At 38.6% G+C, this 19,135-nt stretch overlaps 1 protein-coding gene across 1 annotated transcript in view; it reads left to right on the forward strand.

Annotated features, from left to right (window-relative positions):
* Window positions 1-516: 516 nt before the first annotated feature.
* form3 (FH2 domain-containing protein formin 3) overlaps window positions 517-19,135 on the forward strand; it is a 92,988-nt gene continuing 74,369 nt past the window's right edge. Inside the window, 2 exon segments of the mRNA XM_089728900.1 lie at window positions 517-651; window positions 16,667-16,813. The gene's annotated coding sequence lies outside the window, so the exon portion shown is untranslated.

Here is a 19,135-nt window from a genome sequence, read left to right on the forward strand (position 1 = left end):
ACAATTAGTCATTTGCAATTGAAAAATACGTAATGCAACTTTAATTTTATTAAGGGCAAGGTTATTATAATGAATCCAATCGAAATGGTCAATATTGAGAATCGAATTATTTTAAATAAGACTATTATGAAGTAACATATTATACATATTTCATTTTGTTTGTGCTAGATGGTAAGTAATCGAAATTAACAATCAAACTGTTATTAAAAATATGTATGAAAATTTTCTAATTTTTATTAATCATATTGCAAATGACAAAGATAATTTGAATATGTAATCATTGACCGCTTTGTAATTAGTGGTTACCAAAGCTTAGACATATAGATTAATATATTAGTACTAGTAGCCCCGCAAAAAACAGTCGTGAAGATATTCAAAAACATGGCGCCACAACCAAAGGACTATAATTTGACAGTTATAATGTAAACAAATTTAAACTACTTCAAACTTAGGCCTAAGTATAAATCAGCGCTTCCACTTACATCGGTCGCCTTATAAATTATCGTGCTCAGTGAAAGTAGAAGGACAAAGGCCAGTACGACTTTGACTCGCTGCGGGAGCGCACGTCACTTTCCGCACAGAAACTAAATCGCGTGTGTTTTATTGTGAATAAAATATTATTACATTGGATTACCATTGCTTACTGCTTAAGTATGTATTTAAATGATAATTTTATACAAGTAAATGGTATTTATCGTGTAATTTTATGATTTACCATGGTAAAATTAGGCGGACTAGGTTCGCCTCGATAATTCCTTTTTAATATGGAAATAGTTTTTCTTTTGACCTTAACAAGTTGAAGTTTTTGTATGTACGTTTTTTCCTATTAATTCGAGTTTGTCTGGTCGTTTGAATCTTAAATATCTCGTTAACTTCCCTGTAAACTATAAATGTAATTATTTGTAAAGTGTCCATAAATCGCGTAATCGCGAGAAAAAGTAATTGCTACTTTTTTTTTATTATTGTGCGCACGGAACTCTTTTAACACAATTAAAGTAAATACATGGTTCACGTGTTGTAATTAATCCAAATTAATCCAAGACAACCAAAATGCACGTCTTTGATAAAGTATAAAGTTAAATTTTGTTGTTACAAATAAATTTCGACTCTATAGTAGTATTTACTGCATCAAAATAATAATTATGTAATGTAATATGAAAATATAACATGTGTCCAGAAATGTTTCTCAGTGTTACATATTCTCACTATATAATATCTGCAATAACGCTCCACATCAATACGTGTTATAATGCTCATTATATCTTCCTCTAGTCTGTTCATAAGTCTTGCTTGGGAGTCTAGTAGTGGGCCTTAGAATGCTTCCTTTAGAAAGAAATTGTATGAGCCAAATTATATTCACATAGTAATGTTTTTGTTTTCATTCGAATGAATCTTGTACTGACTTGTACTTTAATTAGACCGTAAAAGCTTTCAATAGTAATTTTTATTATTATTTTTTTATTGCTTAGATGGATGGACGAGTTCACAGCCCACATGGTGTTAAGTGGTTGCTGGAGCCCATAGACATCTACAACGTAAATGCGCCATCCACTTCGAGATATAAGTTCGAAGGTCTCAAGTATAGTTACAACGGCTGCCCCACCCTTCAAACCGAAACGCATTACTGCTTCACGGCAGAAATTGGCAGGGTGGTGGTACCTACCCGTGCGGACTCACAAGAGAACCTACAACCGGTGATAATGCAGTAATGCCAATTTAATTATGTGACTTCAATCGACTTTGATTGACAGAAGAAAGTAATTTTGCTTACAATTTGAACCAATTTTTTTTTAAAAACGTTTGTAAAGCGGTTTCCCGTTGGACAAAACAATTAAGTTTTATTTATGTTTTGTACAAAATACGGATACTAGTTCATGGCACACCTGGGGTAAATGGTGACCGAAGCCAGTGGTTATAGCCGATAAAATGTCCTCACCCACCTTGAGACATGAGGTCGAGTTCTCAGCTACAATGTATAATGCGGAAGCGGACTTACAACACGACAAATCACCAGCAATTACATTTATCGAAAAATGTTCAGGTTTTGTTTTTGATTCAGTAAACCATATGTAGAGACTCATTTTGAAATATTTGGATTTCATCTTTAATTCAAAAGTGCACCTAGAACGACCCTTTGCAGCAACTTTTAGTAATCAAATGACCAGAAGTAGCTTATAAAGGGTATATATTATTATATATATTATATATATTATAGATATCCATCGGTCTCTTTCACTCCGTCCCCTTCCTCTACTTTTTTTCGGTTTGAGAACTTTAATCGATATTTTCCAAAAAATATATATTTTTTAGTTGGGTTTTTATAGTTCTAAAGGTGCGATATTATTCTTGCATGGCGGAAGTCGTTCGTAAAGACAAGTATAGTACGTATTTCCTTAGGAAATTTGGTATTTACGTGCGAGATTTGTTTAGACCACGACGCTATCATCCTCCTGTCTGACGATGCGTAATGCTCATTTTATGATGATACTGAAGAGCATTAACAACACCAGTAGCAATAAGTGGGCTGTGGGCTTCTCTGCCCACGAGTGGGGTAACAACGCGATCGAGTCACAAAAAGTCAGAGCTTTTTCCACACTACCCTTTATAAGTAGCGAGTATCTAACCGCATATAAATACATAAAAATAATAATTGAACATTCTACAATATCATAAAATCTTGATTCATGAACTAGAAATATTCCCGCACTTTATGGTGCATATCAAAAACGGCTTAAATTTGAAAAGCTATTGTATCGGCCGGCTTTATGCAAACGGCTTCTGTATTATTTAAAATATTATATTTGGGGTTTCTGGGTTAAAAAATCATGATATTTAATTTTACAATTTTGTTCATAAGAAAAAGTTTGATAGTAAAATTCAATATGTATTTTTACTTTAATATAAAAGTAAAAAAAAATATTAAGCTTTGTATAATTGCTGGGAGGATTTTGAGCCCTTATGGGTAGGTACTACGACTACGATGACAGCTTTCGATCAAGTGGGCCGCATGTACATCTATCCGTTGAAAAGTTCACGTCAAATAAAGCTCCAACGTGGATACACATTGCGTCAAAGCTCTGCGGTGAGATTAGACAAGAGGACAACAGCAAGATTAGGCTTCATAAAAGCTCTATAAAAAGTCATGTTTCGAAATTTGAATTAAGTTTTGTAAGTTCGTAAAAATGGTAATTATAAAATCAAAGAGAACGTAAACCCATAAAACACCATAACTAGACGGCGTGGGGTTACGTAATGATCAAGTTGTATTAACGCTTGCGCTTTAAGCTCAGTGGTGTACAAGAAACAGCCTCTGGTTCGAATAGGGTTTTATGTTTATTTATATATTTATATTTATTATTTTATATACTAGTAATTAGCTAGGATGTAGTTTGTGTGGCTGCACGCGATGTATTAATGAATGTAATGAGATGATGTCAAAGTTATAAGGCGTTGCTCGATGACAAATTGAATAATTACATTTAAAGTTGTTTGGATTCCCAATATCTACGAAATTATAGAAAAATAAAAATCAATAATGGAACTAAATAATGTTTTGAAAAGAATGGAACTTCGAAAATTAATTAATATGTAAATTAAAAACTAATGTGCATACAAAGTACTTGAACTGATTTTTTTAGATTAAACTAAATTCAAATTTACTTTTTAGATTAGTAATTTCACTTGATTTAGTTGTAGATTCCGACTATTTCGATAAAACCAGGGCCCTGAAACTGCGATACTTAAGACAAATAATTTTTCCATGCCCCTAAACTCATATGTTGTTAAAGTTAAGACATTTAATTATTGTATAACTAAACACAGAAAAAAAAAACATGCAAGTCTTTATTTGTTAATATGTATAAAACCTTAAAATCATTACCTCTTTAGGTCTGTATTAAATAATAATGCGATTCTCAAATTCAAGGCCCATCCGTTGAGTGGGCTTAAAATTCATATCGAATTGCACTGGTTTCTTTGAGCTGTATATTATTGCGTGAGAAAAATTATACTTCTAGAACATACCCACATAGTTTGAGAACGTTTCACCTAATTTCGCGGCATAACTTCAAATCTATTTTCGAATTCCATAAGTGTCACTCGCTTCCTGAAGAAGTTCACATTGGAACTCACGAAAACACTCTTTGGGCTTAATAAAAATAAAGCACGTTTTACTGTGAATAAAGCGAATGTAGAAAAATGCGGCGTGAATAGTTAAGTTTTTTTTTGTTGTTGTTAGTTTGGTTGTCGGTAATGATCTTTTTGCTTAGACCATTAAATTAGACTTTTTGAGTTGATATTTTCAGGTTTTTTCAACATACTCAAGTCTGTAGCTGGATTTTTGTAGCGAAGTTAGATAGTCTGGTATTGTAAAATATCCTGCATATTTGTTACACTGGTGGTAGGACCTCTTGTGAGTCCGCACGGGTAGGTACCACCACCGCGCCTATTTCAGCTGTGAAGCAGTAATGCAGGCAGCCGTTGTAACTATACTTGAGACCTTAGAACTTATGTCTCAAAGTAGGTGGCGCACTTACGTTGTAGATGTCTATGGGCTCCAGTAACCACCTAACACCAGGTGGGCTGTGAGCTCGTCCATCCATGTAAGATATAAAAAAAAAAAAAAAGACTTAGACCTCATGTTTCAAGGTGGTTGTAATATCTATGAGGTCTGTTAATCATCCATCTACGTGTTTTGGCCACAAATGACGTCACATCTTGACGAAGCTGTGTACAAGCAAGTTTTGTAGAGTTTGCGTGTTAATTGAGGACTGTCCAGCTCCCTACTATAAGCGTTGGTCGTGAACATACAAACGCCGGCAGGATTATGACGACCATTCATATTATTATGTATGAACACGAATGTAAAGAATGTGAATTGAATATTTATTGCTGTTTCTTGATATCGTATTATAAAAACACACCCTGTATTTGAAATGTTTCTTAGAACTAAAACAGGACAATGGCGAATCAAAATTTAGATTTCAATGTCGTTTTTCGGAACGACTTGTAATAATAACATCAAGAATCAGCTGACGCGCGGGGTCAACGGTCGTGCGAGAATGAGAGGGGAGTCCATCGGCTAGATTTGCTTTATATTTCATCATGTGACGTGAATCAGTTAAAACGACAAGTAATTTAGTAGTAAGCAAGAGATAATTTCCGATAATTAGACGGAACTTATAATTTGCGTAATTACTGGTACTAGGACCTCTTGTGAGTCCGCACGGGTAGGTACCACCGCCCTGCCTATTTCGACCGTGAAGCAGTAATGCGTTTCGGTTTGAAGGGTTGGGCAGCCGTTATGACTATACTGAGACCTTAGAACTTATATTTGGGTGGCGCATTTACGTTGCCTATGGATTCCATGGCATGTCTATGGATTCCAGTAACCACTTAATACCAGGTGGGCTGTGAGCTCGTCCACCCATATAAGCAATAAAAAAAAATAATAATATTCGTTAGAGATTTTATTTCGGATAGTTATTTGGTGTTTAAAGGTTGGAACAGTCGTTATACATTACAATCGAGTCTTCGATTTCAAGGTTATTAACGACATTCATTGTGATTTCTATGGTTTCCATATAAAACCATCAACCCTGAATCTCAAATCAAAAGCGAAAAGCCGCTTGTATTAGTTTCCTGTACACATCGTATCAGCTGAACTTGTATCTAATATTTCGGGACACTCGACAAGGCGAAACAATAATAGATTGGGTAAGACAGTGACGGAATGATGAACAAGACTATGTCGTAGAGGTGCCGGAAGATCTATGGTATGGTGGACTGATGACAAATTCGGGTCGGCGGGGTGGACATGGATGAGATTTTTTATTTTTTTTATTGCTTAGATAGGGGGACGAACTCACAGCCCACCTGGTGTTAAGTGGTTACTGGAGCCCATAGATACCTATGACGTAAATGCGCCACCCACCTTGAGTTATAAGTTCTAAGGCCTCAATTATAGTTACAACGGCTGCCCCATCCTTCAAACCGAAACCCATTAATTACTGTTTCACGGCAAAAATAGGCAGGTACCTACCCGGTCCCTGGCCGTGGGGGTGGCGAAGCTGCTGCAACGGCCGCAACGCACCATCGCGGTCAGGGTCATCCGTGGTTATCGCACCATCTCCTTTGAGGCGGCGTGTGTACTGGCTGGGACGCCGCCTTGGGTTCTGGAAGCGGAGGCGCTCGCCGCTGACTATAGGTGGCGGGCTGAACTTCGTGCCCGGGGCGTGGCGCGTCCCAGCCCCAGTGTGGTCAGAGCACGGAGGGCCCAATCTCGGCGGTCCGTGCTGGAGTCGTGGTCCAGACGGCTGGCTGATCCTTCGGCTGGTCGTAGGACCGTCGAGGCGATTCGCCCGGTCCTTGTGGATTGGGTGAATCGTGACAGAGGACGCCTCACTTTCCGGCTTACGCAGGTGCTCACTGGGCATGGTTGTTTCGGTGAGTTCCTGCACCGGATCACAGCCGAGCCGACGGCAGAGTGCCACCATTGTGGTTGCGACTTGGACACGGCAGAGCATACGCTCGTCGCCTGCCCCGCATGGGAGGGGTGGCGCCATGTCCTCGTCGCAAAAATAGGAACCGACTTGTCGTTGCCGAGTGTTGTGGCATCGATGCTCGGCGACGACGAGTCGTGGAAGGCGATGCTCGACTTCTGCGAGTGCACCATCTCGCAGAAGGAGGCGGCGGGGCGCGTGAGAGACGCACAATCCCGCCGCCGTCGAGCGGGGGCCAGGGAGGCGGATTTCGCCCAAGCCCTGGCCCTCTAAGTGTTTCGGGTCCCCCTCACATGTCGGTCTGGGGACCGGCGAGGGGGGCCTAAGAAGACGACGTGCAAGCTGCTCTGCACGCGTTTTACGCAAGAGCATCCGGGTGATGGAAGGCCGGCTATCCTCGACCCACGCTGGTTCTGGCCCAGCGGGGTATTCCGTAGGGTAACCCACTCTAACCGGCGCCATCTAGGCGGGCTTCGGACAGTCTGCCGACCGAGAGGGCTGGTGGTCGTGGCGCCGACGACCGCCAGTCCGGCGTCCCGAGGGGGAGGGTGATGGGAGAGATGTGCTCCGCACTAAACGCTTCACTTTCCCCCCTTTGCCTTGTCATGAGTTCTGTCTCATGCGAGGTTTGGACGTTGGTTGTTGAGCGACAGGAGGTTTTAGTCAGTTCGACTCTGACATACCCCGCCCAGTATCCCCAGAAAAGGGCGGAAGTCCGGCGATTTCCTCCTGACCAAAAAAAAAAAAAAAAGGTACCTACCCGCGCGGACTCACAAGAGGCCCTACCACCAGTAATTACGCAAATTATAATTTTGCGGGTTTCACTTTTATTTCACGATGTTATTCCTTCACCGTGGAAGTCAATCGTGAACATTTGTCGAGTACGTATTTCATCAGAAAAATTGGTACCCGCCTGCGGGATTCGAACACCGGTGCATCGCTTCATACGAATGCACCGGACGTCTTATCCTTTAAGCCGCGACGACTTCTACCTAATTTTGAGTTGTTACCGTCACCCACGGACTACAGCAGTGCCAGGGGTAGAGCCAAGCCGCTGTCTACCGTAATCTCAACGTAACGCAAAATTGCTCTTCTATCTGTCTATGCTCTCTACGCAAAAAAATACACAACTTACAAATTATCAAATAATTTTATTATTGATCGACTTTTGTCATTTCGTCAATATTCGTCGTTAAAGCAAAAAAAAAACTACAGAAATACTTTATCGTTTTAATTTTGAAATGTTACATTATATAACGACGCCCACGGGGTAGACAGAAACATTTAATAAGTGCGAGAGAAAACCGATTTTTGAATAATATGGTCATAATTCGACTATTGATTGTTAGTGAAATTGTTAGTTTAAATTAACTTAGACGTGTTTTGTAATTCTTTATGTGGTTGAGAGTGTGTTTTGTTATGTAACTTAAGATTTTGGACGCCCGTGACCTTGTATGAACTTAGACATGACGACGCGTACTCGAAGTTGTGAGATAGGTACTAGGGGCCCGTATTATTTATTTATTTATTTATTACAAGGAGAACAAACAGCCAACTCAACATAATATAATAATACTGGTAGTAGGACGTCTTGTGATTACGCGCGGGTAGGTACCACCACCCAGCCTATTTCTGCCGTGAAGCAAGTTTTGTCGCCAAAGTAAAATCTCAAATTACATTTCTGTCAAAATCAATGTCAATAGCCAGACTGTCAAGAAATGCTGGTCCAATTTTGAACTCCCACAATTACAATTACCAGTAAATACAACATCCTCACTGTAGTAGTTGGCTACTTTTATATAAATCTATAATCTTTGATTATATCAATCAGTTAATGCTATTGCGAAATAATCTTTATGTTCAAAGCAGCAAGGGATATCTTGTCCGTATGCCTGTTCGCCAGCTTATATGGGAAACGACCGTGAGTGCGTCTGTGAGTAATCAAGTGGTGCCGGCCTTGCGTGGCGCTCGCCGAGTGTTTTAAGATTTATTTTCACGACTAAATAATACAAGAGTGGACAAAGAAAACAAAACGAATCCTCGACACAACTTACTTCTGGTCAATGAGAATGATAGAAGATTGCACAAAGTGGGAATGAGCTGCTCGCTCCGGGCATTTCAATATTGTAAAATTGTTATTTTATAATTACTTATTGTAAAAATAAATATTTAAAAAATTTAATATTAAAAATAATAATCTAATATTTAAAAAAAAAAAAAAAGACATGCCCGCTGAGTTTCTTGCCAATTCTTCTCAGGACGGAGGCTAATTCTTGTGAATTGGCGGTAGTTCTTTTGACGTTCAACAAGTATGTACTTTCATTTATGTTGAATAAAACTTTTTTGATTTGATTTGATTTGAATGAAAACAAAAATTAAATTCTCTTGAGAAATAAGAAAGGTCAGAAATTTTTTATGTGATAGAGCTCATCAACCGAATGATCATTGTTCTATACGCTTCGTATATTCTGTGTTACTTATAATATTTTGTATTCAAGTTTAACAATATTTGCCATGTGTATGTGCATTACTATAATTCTCATGTTGTATTTGTTATTTTGGCTGTTCTACACACACTCATCACTTTTAATTATTATTCTCATAATCTTCTAGCAGGTCTGCTGGAAGAGATATCTTAAAGAAATAAGCAGTGCCTTTGTACATAATTTTCCTATTACTCCGTACTATGTCCTCTTTTTTGTGTGTACATAAATAAATGAATCATTACATATTTATAAATTCTATGTCACAGATAATTTTGTGGCAAAAGGACGCAGTATTCCCACTAATTCCTTGAATTTTTTTTTAATTCACTCACAACAACCACGAAGCATGTTAAAGGTGGAATATATCGTCATACCATCAAATTGAATAATCGACCTCACGCCGCATGTAACTTGTTCACGTTCCTATGTCTATGGACTTCGGTGGCCACATAACATCAGAATGGTCGTTAGCACGTTTACTCATCTAGCGCCAAAGACAACTACAATAAATACTAGAAAATTAATAAAATCATTTTTTACGTAATCTTAAACAAACAACCGCAATAAAAATTACATATCATAAATAAAAATTAACATATTCATTAGCGAGTGTGAACCGGTTTGAGTGTTTTCACTTTCCTATAAATTAAATACGGGTTGTTAGTGCTCGGATCAACTGCATCATCAGGTGTTAATGATGAGGAGGAAACAGCAGATCAAGAGCGCCGGGCATAAACACATATCATCTGATGAAGTATGAATAGCCGAATCAACTGGTGGTAGGACCTCTTGTGAGTCCATACGGGTAGGTACCACCACCCTGCCTATTTCTGCCGTGAAGCAGTAATGCGTTTCGGTTTGAAGGGCGGGGCAGCCGTTGTAACTATACTGAGACCTTAGAACTTCTATCTCAAGGTGGTTGGCGCATTTACATTTTAGATGTCTATGGGCCACCACTTAACATCAGGTGGGCTGTGAGCTCGTCCACCCATCTAAGCAATAAATAAATAAAAAACTATTATCAAATTGCCTAGCTGATGACGTACTTTTTCGGTGGTCAAGTTAAATACAAGGGCAGTTGGATCAGGATATTATAACGAAGGATTGATGTGGAAGAGGCAGTAGGCGGGAGGAAAGAGATATATTTCTCTGATCATTTTTTCTTCTTCGTATCTGTTTGCCTCAGGCCAGGCCCAACCTTAGACCGTTCGAGGGATGGTCTGATAATTTAAGAGGTATGCCCAGCGCGTGATCTTTGGAGTGCATATTCTTTCCCGTCGATCTTATTATGAAAATTGCTGATCGTCGATAACACTCCATTCTGTAGCCGTGGATTTTTTGCCCCTGTAGGCAGACGAGCATACGGCCCACTTAATGGTGAGTAATCACCGTCGCTCGTTGACGTCAGCTAATGCCAGGGGCAGAGCCAAGCCGCTGCCTACCTTTGTAATAGTCCAAGATTTTATAATATGTCATGCGGGAAGATCAAGAAAACCAATGTGCGCACCAGCATGTGACATTCAAACGCTCTCTATGTGCTCATGTATCGAATGGACTATCATTCTAGTTACGAAGTAGCTCCGAGCTGATTTCAAATAAAACTAACGCTCTTTCGTTACTTAGCGATTCTATTGCCTTATAAATTACTATAAAGATCCAAATCGATTAGGTGAAAAGATTTACGATTTCATTAATTTTCAATTTTGTCAAATCAACGATGAATCTTTTATGTTCTCTCTACTACGATTAATTATTAATTGGATATGATTTATAGCTAACACATATTTTATGAGCATTTATGTTATTGTGGTTTGGCGAATGCTGCGACTGGTTCTTTTGGAAACGGGGCTTAAGAAACTACGTCCTCCGGACTCTTCGGCACATTGATCACTGTATTAGATTGCTGTACTACAGGGCTGCGTTCGATTCCCGGTCGCTATCAGTATCTTTGTGATGGTTTGTGTAGGGTTTTTGTCTCGTATATATTTCCGTAACAAAGAAGAAAGACTTAGCTAGAACAGGCAAGAGGACCATAAACTATTCGTACCCAAAAGGGACGTTCAATGTGGAACATTTATCTATATTATATATGTTACTAGCTAACCCGGCAAACGTTGTTTTGCCATAAGATTTCTAGGGAATTTCTAGTGTAGAGAAAAAAACTAACTTATTGTAAGTGTGTAAGGATTAACAAATAAACAATAAGGGTTGATCGTAGAGGGATGAAAATTTAGGGTTGTATGTATTTTTGTATGCTGTATCATAAAAAAAAAATCAAAACATTTTTGTCTAAAAAATAAAAATAAAATTTAGGGGTGGACCACCCTTAACATTTAGGGGGATGAAAAATAGATGTTGTCTGATTCTCCGCTCTGGCCGATATGCACGCTACGATTCACAAAAATCGGTTGAGCTGTTTCGGAGGAGTTCAATCACGCACACCGTGACACGAGAATTTTATATATTAGATATCATATATATATTATAACTAAATGCGCTGTTTGTTCGTATACCTAACAGGACCAATTAAAAACTGAATATTGTTGATTCTTAAAAACAATTTTCCCACACCCATGTGTAGTATGCGCACTATTACCAAATGTGATTACGAAAAATAACATATTTTCATAAACCAAAGCCCACGGTGTGTTAGCAATATTTTAACACTTCTTGAGCAAGATTTTACTGTTCAACTTTTTATTATTAAATCTGTTTATACCGCTAGTGTTGGGGCTTATCACCCAGCTGTGTCAAGCTTACTGAAGGTCTTAGGGTCGAGTTTGGGCAATTAAATTATTTTAAAAGTTTCCAAGGTCACAAGCTTAGCCTCTTGCCAACCATGTCAGTGCATGAGCTACGTCTGACCCAAAAATGACGAATTATAGGATCAGGATATTCCGAAGTAATCACGCTAAGAAACTAAAAATAAGATTTGTTACTGATATTGCCTAGGTATGTCGTCTACCAAAGAATGATAGGGCATGATAGATCATTAAATGAATGGAGCAACTCGTAGTGATACAAGATGTATGCAAAGTGATCGGGAGTTTGAAGAAAGGATAATATCCTGCAGCCGGAAATTGCGAAGATATGATTCAGTGACAACAGGGCGTATGAACCTGCTCTTGCATTCTCCTCGATCCTGTCTATTTTTACCGCGATGCAGTAGGGCGTGTGTACAAGTTTGAAGGGTGCGACAACTGTTCCACACTAATAGGTGCGCATTAAGTTCTCGCTTTAAAAAAATAATGAAAATGCAACTTTTTTGTGAAAGATTGCTTACAAATAAATCGTTCAAAGTGTTGTCCATTACTCACGTCACGACTTTTGCACATCTTTCTGACAGAGTTCGAATAGTGTGGCGGTAAGTGTTCGTGGAAGCGCATCGTCAGGTCCTCGGGAACATGGGGAACCTAACGGGTGCTTCTTTATATAACACCGTCAGCGCAAGCACGGTTAGTGTGGTATGGACATTTGAAGCGTAGAGAGAGAAGATGCATGTGACTAGGAGATGTATGGAAACGGTAGTGCAAGGTAGAGGGGGAAGAGGTCGACCAAAGAAGAAATGGTTGGAGTGTATGAATGACGATATGAGAGAGAGAGGTGTAAGTGTTGAGATGACGGCTGACAGAAGAGAATGGAAGAGAAAAATTAGCTGTGCCGACCCCAATTAGTGGGATAAGGTGGAGAAAAAGAAAAGTCAGCGCAAGCATGACCACTCTGACAAGAGTGTCCGATTGAGAAGAAGAAAAGTCTTTTGAGGCTCTCTACGAATCAAACCATTCGTTGATATTTTGAGTGGAGCATCAGCCGAGCCATGTGCCGTCGGTCGCAACAAATAATTATCTAAAGGGGCAATAACTGGGGATATAGAACAGCTACAAGTCTTCGAAGTCATTTCTCAAGATGGGTAGTAATCCTTCAACGGGATTAAGTATCTTAGAATAGACCATGCTTTTCGAGCACCAAACTTCTTGATATATCAACAAAAAAACCCCAAAAAGCGAACACGCAATGGATCAAACATTACTGTAAATAGTAACGAATATTACTTAGTCCACATTCTAACGCATTGAAAAAGAACATCTGAAAGCAATTTTAAGCCCTATCCTTATTTGAAGCCAAAGCAACAAAGTAGAAAGCTAAGAATAGCTATCTTATCAGTCGGCTTTATAAATAGCGGTCGGCGTAAAGCGACTGGCAACTTTGTCTTGCCGCATCCGAATTGGTATTAGAAAACTGTACTCAACTTGTTATAATAATAATAAGGGATGTTTTAAATATTCCTGGCTATCTATATTTTAAATATTATTTAACGGGCTCTCAACACGATTTTACCATTAAATGTGGTCCCGATATTTGGGCGCTGATGCGAAGCGCCATGAACATAGGTGGATTGGGTGGTCTACCCAAGTATATTATCATCTACCATGCATAAAGCCATGGTAAGTTGTGTTTACTGTCCTCGTCGAGCTCATCGTGGGAAGAATTCGACGAGCGAACTAACCCATAGACACAGCCCACTGAGTTCCGCGCCAGTTCTTCTCAGTGGATCGCGATTCCGATTCTGTGGTAGATTCTGTGAAGCACTGCTCTTGCTCACTTCTAGGGCTAATGCTAGCAAATTCTCTCAAATTGAGCCCGTGAGCTCACCCACCCGTCCGGGCGTAGCTGGAATAGCCCTCTATGTTACCAGAAAACAGGTAGGAATGAAGTCGCCGTGGCCTAAAGGATAAGACGTCCGGTGGTGTTCGAATCCCAGGCGGGTACCAATATTTCTAATGAAATAAGTACTTAACAATTGACTTCTACGGTGAAGGAATAACGTCGTGTAGTAAAAATCGACCCTGCAAAATTATAATTTGCGTAATTACTGGTGGTAAGACCTTTCGTGAGTCCGTACGGGTAGGTACAACCGCCCTGGCTATATCTGTGTAAGTGTTTATTGAGCCGTTAATATACCTTGAATATGATTGCAGACAAAGACAAATTCCGGTGTCAGCAGAACAAATATTTTGTAATCACAGGTCGAACGTCGGCTAATAAATATAGCACGTGTTTTATCAAGAAGACATTGCGACACACACATCTGCCCGCACGCACACACAAAGGGCTGCGATGGATGGGCGAGTTCTTTTTTTATTCATTGCTTAGTTGGGTGGACGAACTCACGGCCCACCTGGTGTTAAGTGGTTACCGGAGCTCTAGACACCTATTTCCTTTAACGTGAATTTTGTGCTGTTTGAAAAGCATTATTGAATTAATGTGCTACAGTTGTGAACTAACTTACTATAAAAATAAACTTTATAAAATAAAAATAAGCAAATAAAATAAAACACTTTGTTTAAACAGAGCAACATATTGAAGAATTATTTGAAATTATAATACTAAGTATAGTTAGAAGTTAATAGATGTTATGTTAATTTGTATGTTCGATTATTTATTACACGATCTTATTACTTAACTACGGTCATTTTATTCCTTACTGGTGGTATAACGTCTTGTGAGTCCACACGGGTAGGTACTACCATCATGCCTATTTCTGCCGTGAAGCAGTAATGCGAGTCGGCTTGAAGGGTGGGACAGGTTGTAAAAACTGAGACATAGAACTCATGTGTTGTTGTACTTTAAAATCAGATGGTCCGTGAGCTCATTTACCCATCTAAGCAATAAAAGAGTTGTTAATAAACCATGATAATAAGAAAGTATCTCTTTGTAAATTTAAACTTCAGTATCTCAACACACGGTACTTGTTGACGCGTTTTAGTTTATCTCCGGCGTCGATTATAAAAAAAAATGTATTAAAAAAGTTAATGATAACAAAAAAGTAAGAACCTCTTAAACGTAGTCACTTAGGTACCACGTGAAAGTTCAGCTAGGTGTTCAGACTAATGATAGCTGAATCTAATCATTTGATTAACAAACCGATAGATACAGACGAAAATGAAGTTGTTTTGTTCATGATAAATATCTTATGATTCATATTCTGTAGACGTTTGTAAAGAGAATGTTTTTATGTTGCTTAGGTTTGGTAAACAATTAATCAATTTGAAGGTAATCGTTGCTCGTGACATTAGCCTGTCAATATTTTAAGAGACGGCGAATTGTCAGCATCTCTGTACTCACTACCACTTATCCTACATAATCCATATCTCTCGCGAATCTTTAAGGCGTTGTAGTTTTAAGGCCGTTACAATTTAAGCTTTATTCCCTTATTTTAAGGCTGAATTCACGTTGTTATGTCTACCAATAGTTTTATTATTTACTAGCTGTCCCGGCAGACTGTGCCTCAATCGATAAATAAAAGACCTAAACTTTTGTATAAAACAAACTTAGAACAAACAAAAGGAATTCGTCCGACGGGGGACACATCAAAAGAAAAACCAAAATTGCTATTTTTATTTAATTTCGAGCTTTTTTTAATTTTCTCACCTTTTAAACCTTCCCTGGACTTCCACAAATAATTCAAGACCAAAATTAGCCAAATCGGTCCAGCCGTTCTCGAGTTTTAGGGAGACTAACGAAGAGCAATTCATTTATATATACCTACTAGCTGACCCGGCAAACGTTGTGTTGCCTTAAATAAGATTTCTAGGGAAATTCTAGTCTAATATATAAAATTCTCACAAACCTCATTCAACCACATAATATAGTAAGCGGCACGTAAGTTGGCAAGGTTTTGGTGTAGTGGGGGTAATGTCGCGCATACTGTACATTGCAACAAAAAAATGGTCACTTTTATTGCCCGCATATATGTTAATTTTATTTTATTAAATTTTTATTTGCCATAATTTATTTTTAAGCCTGTGTGTTTAGAAGAAAGTTAAAGAAAAGAGAGGAATTCGTGAAGTGTATTAAGTGTTATAAATAAAATATAATTAAAAGTTAAAAATTTTATTTAAAAAAATATACTTAATATTAAAAATTATGTGTCGCCGTCGTCACTATCATTTTCTAATAGTGCTACCCCTTGGATTAAATTTATGGTAGCACCTGAGCTGGTGGAAGGAGTTGGCTCCTCATCGTCGACATAACGAAGAGTCGCTGTCGTCACTGGCGTAAATAATAAAACGCTCAGTGACTGAATCGACTATAATTATGGTCATTGGTATTTGGTCCTGCCATTGCAAGCAAATTTAAAACAATAACACTCGTAACAAAAACTAAATTTAAAACAGTAATAACAACTCGTAACAAAAACTCAATATAAACAAAGGGTTCGTACAACTTTAGTAGGCGCATGTGTAACCGGGAGCGAACGGAACGTGGACGCGGTGCGGGAGGGGAGGGTCGACTGACTTACCAATCGCGCGCTCGGAACGGTGTTTTTAATTAGCAAATAAAAAATAAGGGTTGATCGTAGAAGGGTGAAAATTGAGGATTGTATGTATTTTTGTATGTTGTATCATAAAAAAATAGAAATTAAAAATTTTGTCTAAAAAATAAAAAATAAAAATTTAGGGGTGGACTACCCCTAACATTTAGGGGGATGAAAAATAGATGTTGGCCGATTCTCATAGATACCGGATAAGCAAAAAAAATTGCATCAAAATCGGACAAGCCGTTACGGAGGAGTATGACAACGAAAACTGTGACACGAGAATTTTATATATTAGATATATAAGATAGAAGATAGATTATTAACCGATTCATTAAGCCTCCTAATCTTGTTTGTTTCAGGTTTCGACTAAACTTAAAACCAGTGACGTAACTTGAATGTGAGAATGTGAATATCGAATCGTGTCACGTTATATTATATCCATTCAGTGCAAATGACGGATGTTTTGTGGCGGATATATTGGTGTTTAGTGCATCACCCTGGCATTGGTAAGTAAGAAAAACTCTTAAAACCTATTAGCACATCAATATTGTGTATGTGACTATATGCGTAATCTATAATTTGCGTAATCACTGGTGCTAGGAGCTCTAATGAGTCAGCACGGTTAGGTACCACCGCCCTGGCTATTTTCTGCAGTGTAGCATGGTATATCTCAAGGTGGGCGGCGGCATTTACGTTGTAGATGTCTATGGGCTCCAGTGACCACCTAACACCAGGTGGGCTGTAAGCTCGTCCACGCATAAAGTGGCAAAAAGCAATAAAAAAAATGTGTGTATAAATTTTATATTATTATTATGATATAATAATATGCACGGTGTTGTATGTTATGTTAATGTGTGTATACTATGTGTGTGTTTATATTTGTATGTAATACAATTCTTATTTTTCTTATTTCTCAAAAAGGACTACACCTACTACAGGATTCTCTACACCACCCTAGGTAGTCTAGAAGACAATGCCTTAGGCATTAAATCCGCCACAGTACTTGTGTATTAAGCTGAATAAATAAATAAATATTATCAGTGCGGAAGTGTGTCTGTGGGTCATTCTTTCGCGCAGCAAAAAGCAATAGATTAAAATAATTTGTTTTGCAAATATATCGAAACCGGTTTCATAATTTCATTAAGCATTTAAAGGAAAGGACTACCGGTTTAGCTTTAGGCGGTTCGCCATTTTATTTACGACAAACAATCGGCCTTCGGTCTATTGAGTAAGCTCACGGTGAACCCTACACATTGCTGTTCCTTCTGCTAGTTTTGTCGACACCAAGGTTTCCCATATTACTGGTGGTAGGACCTCTTGTGAGTCCGCGCGGGTTGAAGCAGTAATGCGTTTCGGTTTGAAGGGTGGGGCAGCCGTTGTAACTATACTGAGATCTTAGAACTTATATCTCAAGGTGGGTGGCGCATTTACGTTGTAGATGTCCATGGGCTCCAGTAACCACTTAAACACCAGGTGGGCTGTGAGCTCGTCCAACAATCTAAGCAATAAAAAAAAAATTGAGCACTTTTTTTTTCTTGATACTTTGGTGCAGCTTTCAGTCAGCTCGGTGCTTTAAGCCTCTTGCTTTTACCTCTGAGCTTGTTATCCGCTTAAATTACGCAAATCTGGTCGCTCGTTCGCAATTAATCAAAGCAAATAAATAGTTAAAAATAACGGTTCCAATCCAATTAAAATTTAAATGCACTATCGCTGAATATAAGAGTAAGTCTTGATTGATAAAAAACAAAAAAAAGTTTCAATTTGCAAAACTGGTTCTCTAATTTCTATGGTCTAGAAATATGTGGTACTATTCAGGGTCAAGGCGTCGATAAGGATCGGGTCTCGGTGTGGGCGTGAAGCGATCGATCAGCGCCCGCTACATCGCCGTCTACTCGCTTAATTAGCGTTGTGCAATTGTTGGTTGAAAAAAACACTCATTGGTTATCTTAAGGTATGAGCTGAAGCGGTGATACCCTTTTAGTTTGAAATCTTAAATTGGTATTTTGTTCTTTATGATGGAGTATAAAAACAGATGAGCTACTGAAGGCTGTCACTATAGCGTATACATCTCAACTAATAGTCTTAATTGTTATTAGAATCTTCTTTAGCATATTATGTATGTTATGATACAGACTCCCCTTAAAATCTACATCAGGAGCTCTAAGACCATCCATCCCCTTGTTGCAGCACGTTCTATGTCTGTCACGGTTTTGTTTCATCATCTATTACCATTTTTGCTGCGATGTCAACTTTCCAGGTTTTATTGAGAGAATCGTCTTCAGGTCATTGAGACCTTAGAACTGATATCTCAAGGTGCGTGGCGCATTTACGTCGCAGGTGTCTATGGGCTCCAGTAACCACTTAAAACCAGGTAGGCTGTGAGCTCGTCCACCCATCTAAGCAATAAAAAAAGGTCAGCATCTTGCCTCAAAGCGGCGATGGTATTGACCTCGTGTGGTCTACGAGACTCAGTTTCAATATCCGGTAATTAAATCAGGATAATAGATCGAAAGGACCCGCTGTATTTAGTGACTTGGGGCGCACAATCAGTAGCCACAGCACAAATTGATGTGTGGTGATGAAACGCATTGCTGACATTAAACTAATTGAGTTATTGCCGGTCCGGTTCCAATCGAATTGACATTCGTAAGGCATGTCACATGTTCTTGTGCGTTCTTAAGGTGCAAATCGCAAAGGTGACTTTCATATATGGTGGGCTAGTGGACAGATTTATTAAAAACGACAAAAAGAATAACACAAATTTTAAATTGTTTCTTTTGATGCGACAGGAACTAAATTAAATTTCGCGACGATTTGTTGTTTAGTTT

The sequence above is a fragment of the Bombyx mandarina genome, chromosome 07 (genome assembly GCF_030267445.1).
Source record: "Bombyx mandarina strain Sakado chromosome 07, ASM3026744v2".
NCBI lineage: Eukaryota > Metazoa > Arthropoda > Insecta > Lepidoptera > Bombycidae > Bombyx > Bombyx mandarina.